At 47.4% G+C, this 6,221-nt stretch overlaps 1 protein-coding gene; it reads left to right on the forward strand.

Annotated features, from left to right (window-relative positions):
* The window catches only part of Erich1 (glutamate-rich 1), a gene marked incomplete at its 5' end in the record, with an annotated part of 52,793,804 nt that overhangs the window by 46,608,220 nt on the left and 6,179,363 nt on the right, over window positions 1-6,221 (forward strand).

The raw sequence follows: 6,221 nt of genomic DNA on the forward strand, positions 1-6,221 counted from the left end.
CCCTCTTCTCCCTTCCAACCCACCGTTTCCTTCCTCTTTGCCCCACACAGGCTACAACAGATCCCTGCAAATCTTTGATCAATAGTTCAAAACAAGGACTCAGTGGAAGGAGACCAGAGGCAGGGCCACAGCGGCTGTTCCTCCAGGCAGGAATCCCTCTTAATTACTGCATATCAAAGTCAGTTCAAAGGGCTCCCAGCAAAGAAGGATGTTGTTATCAAAGGCAGCTCTGATAATCACCTGCATTTCCGACCCTCAGTCCTTTGGGAGGAGGGGCAAATGAAGCTGTGTCTTCACAGCTAATTGTACTCAAAGAAAGAAGAGATCGCATTAGCCAGTATGCTGTGGATGTTAAAAAATACCTAACGAATCACTGAATCCACCCTGAAGTTTAAAGTGGAGAAGGCTTACTTCTGTTTAGCCCTGACATCTGGACTCTAAAGTTAGGGTTAGAGTTAGGGTCAGGGTCAGGGTCAGGGATAAGGTTATGAGGGTCAGGGTCAGGGTTAGGGGGGTTAGGGTCAGGGTTAGGGTCAGGGTCAGGGTTAGGGGTGTTAGGGTCAGGATCAGGGGTGTTAGGGTCAGGATCAGGGTTAGGGGTGTTAGGGTCAGGGTCAGGGTTAGGGGTGTTAGGGTCAGGGTCAGGGTTAGGGGTGTTAGGGTCAGGGTCAGGGTTAGGGGGGTTAGGGTCTGGGTTAGGGTTAGGGTCAGAGTCCTGACAGCTTCCAAACTGTGACGTACCATCACCTGCTCTGTTCAGATAAATGCCACTTGGGAAACCATCCTTCTTACAGTGAAAATCGAACTCTTTGAAGTCAGTTATTTTATTAGGAAAATAGTGGGGCGCATAGACATCTGATTTTATTTTCAAGTGTCTTAATAATTTTTAAACCGAGACATAAAAGCATAATTTGACCCCTGCAGTTCCAGCACTGGGCAAGAGGAAGCATAGGGGTCAGGAGTTCTAGGTCAGTCTTGGCTACATAGCAAGGTGCACCCTGTCACAACAAAATTATCTTTTAAGATTTTAACCATGCACATGGGGACTGTGTGTGTGTGTGTGTGTGTGTGTGTGTGTGTGAGAGAGAGAGAGAGAGAGAGAGAGAGAGAGAGAGAGAGAGAGAGAGAGAGAGAGAGACTCATGTGACTGCAGTGCCCAAAGAGGCCAGAAGATGGCATCAGAGCCCCTGGAGGTAGAGTTAGAGGTGTTGACTGCCTGACATGGGTGTTTTCATTACTTCAGCCGTCCCTCTAGGCTCTAAGTTGAATTTGGGGTTTGATTTGGTTTGGTTTGGTTTGGTTTTGGTCTTGGTTTTGAAGACAGGGTTTCTCTGTGTAGCCCTGGCTGTCACGGAACTCACCCTGTAGACCAGGCTGGCCTGGAACTCAAAGATCTGCCTGCCTCTGCCTCCCAAGTGCTGGGATTAAACACCTGTGCCACCACTGCCCAGCTTCCTACATTGATTTTTTTGTTGTTGTTTTGCTTTGTTTTTTCAAGACAGGGTTTCTCTGTGTAACAGCCCTGACTATCCTAGAACGGGCCTCAAACTCACGGCAATCTGCCTGCCTGAGTTGAAATTTTTAAATGTTGCTTTCATCCTTTTTCATATATATATATATATATATATATATATATATATATATATATATATATATATGTATGTGTGTGTGTGTGTGTGTGTGTGTACGTGCGTGTGTGTATAATGTTTTAAATGGCGTTCTGTGTCACCCAGGCTGTTCTGCCTGGCTCAAGTATCTTCTGCCTCTTCCTCTGAATATCACCCACCAACAACACTTTAACCAAACCAGGTACAGAAGGAAAAAGGCCTTTTAGTCCTCACTGCTTTCATTCTTTTTAGTCTGGCCTCAGCCTAGGCCTGTTACAAATCTAACAAGGCAGTTACCGAAGTTACCGTTAAGAGCACTTGCAGCTCTTGTTGGGTTCAATTCCCATCACCCCCACAGAAGGTCACCACAGTCTGTGACGCCACTACCGGGGATCGGGTGCTCTCTTCTGACCTCATCAGGCCCTAGGCACACACGTGGTGCACATATACAGATGCAGCCAAAACACCCATACACATACATCTTTAAAAGTTGAACGCATTTAACAAGAACACTTCTCTGTTAGTGGCTTTGCTGAGTTTTCCTGCAGGAGCCCAACACAGCCAGGGACCCATGTGACACACTTCGACGCAGAGGACATTCTCAGTTGGGAGTTCCCAGGCAGGGCTCTGCTCTCAACTGCACCACAGCTCTCTGTAGAGCCCCTTGCAAGCAGTGATGCCCCAGGCACCTCGACTTCCTCCTTCCTAGTTTATGCTAGCATCCCATGCACTGCTAACACCAAAACCCCAAGTAATTGAACAGGCATGAGGCATGGGGAGCAATAGAACCCATTTTGCAGGTAGAAAACCATGGGAAAGAACCCAGCTGCCTTCTGTTTGATATTTCTGCTTCCTGTTCCCACCTGATCTGCACAGAATGTCAGGGAACCAAAGGCTTTGGGCTGGGCTCACAGATGGTTGTGAGCCACCGTACAGTTGCTGGAGAATGGGTAGAAAGGAGACCCTCTAACAAGAACCAACAAGTCTTTGTGACTGACCTTTAGGAATAAGCTGTAAAATTAAGGATCCAGAGTGCAGGGAGGGGCCTAGGACAGTGTCCTCTTACTATGACAAGCACTGAAAAGTCTAAACTCAGGCAGAACTTTAGAGGGGACATGGGGTAGACCTTGCAGAGAAAGAGGTATGGTTCCCTGGACAACTAATATCTAAGATGATTTTTGTGGGATGTAGGTTAAGAGTGACATGGCAAGGGGCAGGGTTGCACACCCTTAATCCCAATACAGGGAGGCAGAGGCAGGCAGATCTCTGTGAATTTGAGGCCAGCCTGGTCTATAGAGTGAGTTCCAGGACAGCCAGGGATACACAGAGAAACCCTGTCTCAAAACAAACAAACAAAGACCAAGCAAATAAACATAGACAGGTGGCTGTGATGGATGACGGGGATGAATATTGCTCTTTGGAAGAGGGATGGGAGAGTCGGGATAGCAATTTGCTTTGAGGAAAGCTCTCCAAATACCTCAGCTAGATGTCAAATATCAATAAGCATGTGAAGTGAACCACTGTGCTTCTGTGAACAGCACTCTTCAGTGGATGCAGTGCCAGACACATGCGCACACCACACACACACACACACACCACACATACACACATACCACAGCACACCACACACACACACATTACACACACCACACATAGCATACCACACACACACACATCACACACACCACACACACCACACCACACACACACACAGAGCACACACATACACACACACATACACATACACCACACACACACACAACACAGCACACCACACACACACCAAACCACACCATACACACACACGCCATATCACACCATACACACAGCACGCGTGCACACACACACACACACACAGTACTGGTTGAGTCAGGGTCCGACAGACCCAATTTGGTCACCAGTCTGGCTTCCTGGTTCCGTTTCTGTTCCTCAGGACTCACATTGCAGCACTTGGAAAACTGTCCTGCGTTGGCCACTTGCTTACTTTCTCACCTAGGTGGTGAGCCCCGAGAGGGCAGGCCGCTTTTTTTAAGTGCACACTGTACACTGTGGCCAAGGCTGGCCGGGAACCGGCAGCTTCAGCCTCCTTAGCTTTGAATCTGCAAGTGCGTACCATCAGACTTGACAAAGCTCCGAGACTTTATGTGTTACCCCCAACATAAATGGACGTCTTTGGGACGTGCAGCAAGTGGCTGAGGCAACTTATAGAAAAATGAGTGTGTTTTGTTTCTGGCTCCGGAACATTAGAGTCCATAATGTCGGGACAGCAAGGCAGCAGGCGTGGAGGCAGGGGCAGGAACCTGAGACCTTCCATCTGCAGCTTCAGGCATGTCACAACTACCTAAGGTCTGTTACTCTCACGGCTTGCCCCCAGGGGGAGTCTTCCTCCAGAAAGGCCACAGGACCTCCCGACTGGGGTTACACCAAGTATTCAAATGCCTGAGACTGTAGGGGACACTCCCGCAGCTAGTCAGCGTCCTCTGAAGTCTTTCTTACAGCTGTCCTTGGAATGTTAAATGTCTCCAGCAGGTTCGTGTGTTTGAACCCTTGCCCCTCATCGGCTGTGCTGTTCTGGGAGGTTGTGGACCATTAAAGAGGTGGGGCCTTGCTGGAGAAGGTGACAGACGGGTTGGGTAGCCGGGGCCCTACCTCCTGCCTGTCTCTGCTTCCTGGCTGTGGACAGGATGTGACTAGCCACCTCATGCTTTGTCACTGTGCCTGCCCCATGATGGGCTGTATCTACCCTTAAAGCATAAGCCAGACAAACCTCCTCTCTCTTTTAAGTTGCTTCTTGTCACCATAATAAGAAAAGTCAGCCCTGGGTTCGGTCCCCAGCTCCGAAAAAAAGAAAAAAAAAAAAAAAAGAAAAGTCAGTACTATCCGTTTTCCAGACCAGTGCTTTACGGCACATTCGAACTCCCACAGCTAGCAACAGCATTGCCTTCCTATGCTAATGCAGTCCAACAGAGAACAAAAGTTCCCCCACCTCACGCCTCATTTCACAACAAGGCTACCCTTCCTCCCTCCCTCCCTCCTTCCTTCCTTCCTTCCTTCCTTCCTTCCTTCCTTCCTTCCTTCCTTCCTCCCTTCCTTCCTTCCTTCTTTCGTTCCTTTCTAAAAGATTTCTTTATTTTTTATATATGAGTACTGTACACTGTAGCTGCTTTCAGATACCAGAAGAGGGCATCAGCCCCATTACAGATGGTTGTGAGCCACCATGTGGTTGCTGGGAATTGAACTCAGGACCTCTAGAAGAGCCGTCAGTGCTCTTAACCTCTGAGCCATCTCTCTAGCCCAAGGCTACTATTTCTGGCTCTGAATAGCCAAAGTAATTTTAAAAAGAGTGGAAAGATGATGGCAGAGTAGCTTGGAAAAAGACTTGGGCGTGTCTTCAAATATACCAAACACTGGCAAGGCCACTTGCCCATAGAAACCAGGGATCCCCACTGTGGAGATCACCTCATAAGGATTAAAGTGCAAGGAAGCTTTTAAAGGTTTCTGCTCCTTATAGATCTGCAATGTCCTCCACAGAATCATGTGGCTGGACAGCTGATCCACAGATGGAGATGACTATTGGACCTTTGGAGGGGACATTGTCACCAGCCAAGGGCTCTAAACCACGACAGCAGCTGCATATGGCATTTCGTTAGAGACCTCTGCCCAGGCCAAACTGAGATTCACCGCTACCACAAAGAAATGGATCTCAGGGAGAACCAAACAAGAAGCAAGTTGACTGTATTTTTCATGTGTTGTTGTTATTTGAGACAAGGTCCCTTTATATAGCCCTGGTTGTCCTGGAACTTTCTGTGTAGGCCAGGCTAGCCTCAAACTCACAGAGATCCTCCTGCCTCTGCCTACTGAGTGATAGAATTAAGGGTGTGTGCCAGCATATCTCAGCTTTTCAAAAAAAATTAAGTTACATTTATTTATTTATTTATTTATTTATTTATTTATTTATGTGTGTGGTGCAGGTATGAAGTGTGGTGTGTATGTGGTGTGTGTATGGTGTGTGTGTGTTATATGTATGTGTGGTGTGTGTGTGTATGTGATGTGTGTGTTATGATTTGCTGTGTGTGGTGTGTTATATGTGTGTGGTGCGTTATATGTGTGTGTGTGTGTAGTGTGTGTTATGATTTGGTGTGTGTGGTGTGTTATGTGTGTGTGTGGTGTGTGGTGTGTGTGTGTGATGTGATATGTGAGTGTGGGGTGTAGTGTGTGGCACTGCACATCAATACTTGTGTACTGAGGTCAGAGGACAACTTTCAGTTGGGTGGGTGTCCTTCTTCCAAGATGTAGTTCCCAGGGGTTGACATCAGATCATCAGACTTAGAGCTGTGGACCCCTTTACCTCCCACACCCCAAGCCTTCTCAGCAGCCCAGAGGTTGAGTCCTTTACAATGGGTGTCTTGGACTCTCAGACTACATCTCCAGTGGTCCCTGAGGACTCTCCACCTTTGTCTTCTGACATTTGCTCATAGAGAGAATTTTTCTTAGTTGAACAAAATTGTAAGTCAATTTTGGGGAGGGGAGGGAGACTTGAATATTAAAAACTCAAGGTTATACTTCATTTTAGCCATAAGTAAGTAAGATCTAATTACTGTCTTCAACACTCTA

The sequence above is a fragment of the Rattus norvegicus genome, chromosome 16 (genome assembly GCF_021556685.1).
Source record: "Rattus norvegicus strain SHRSP/BbbUtx chromosome 16, alternate assembly SHRSP_T2T, whole genome shotgun sequence".
Lineage (NCBI taxonomy): Eukaryota > Metazoa > Chordata > Mammalia > Rodentia > Muridae > Rattus > Rattus norvegicus.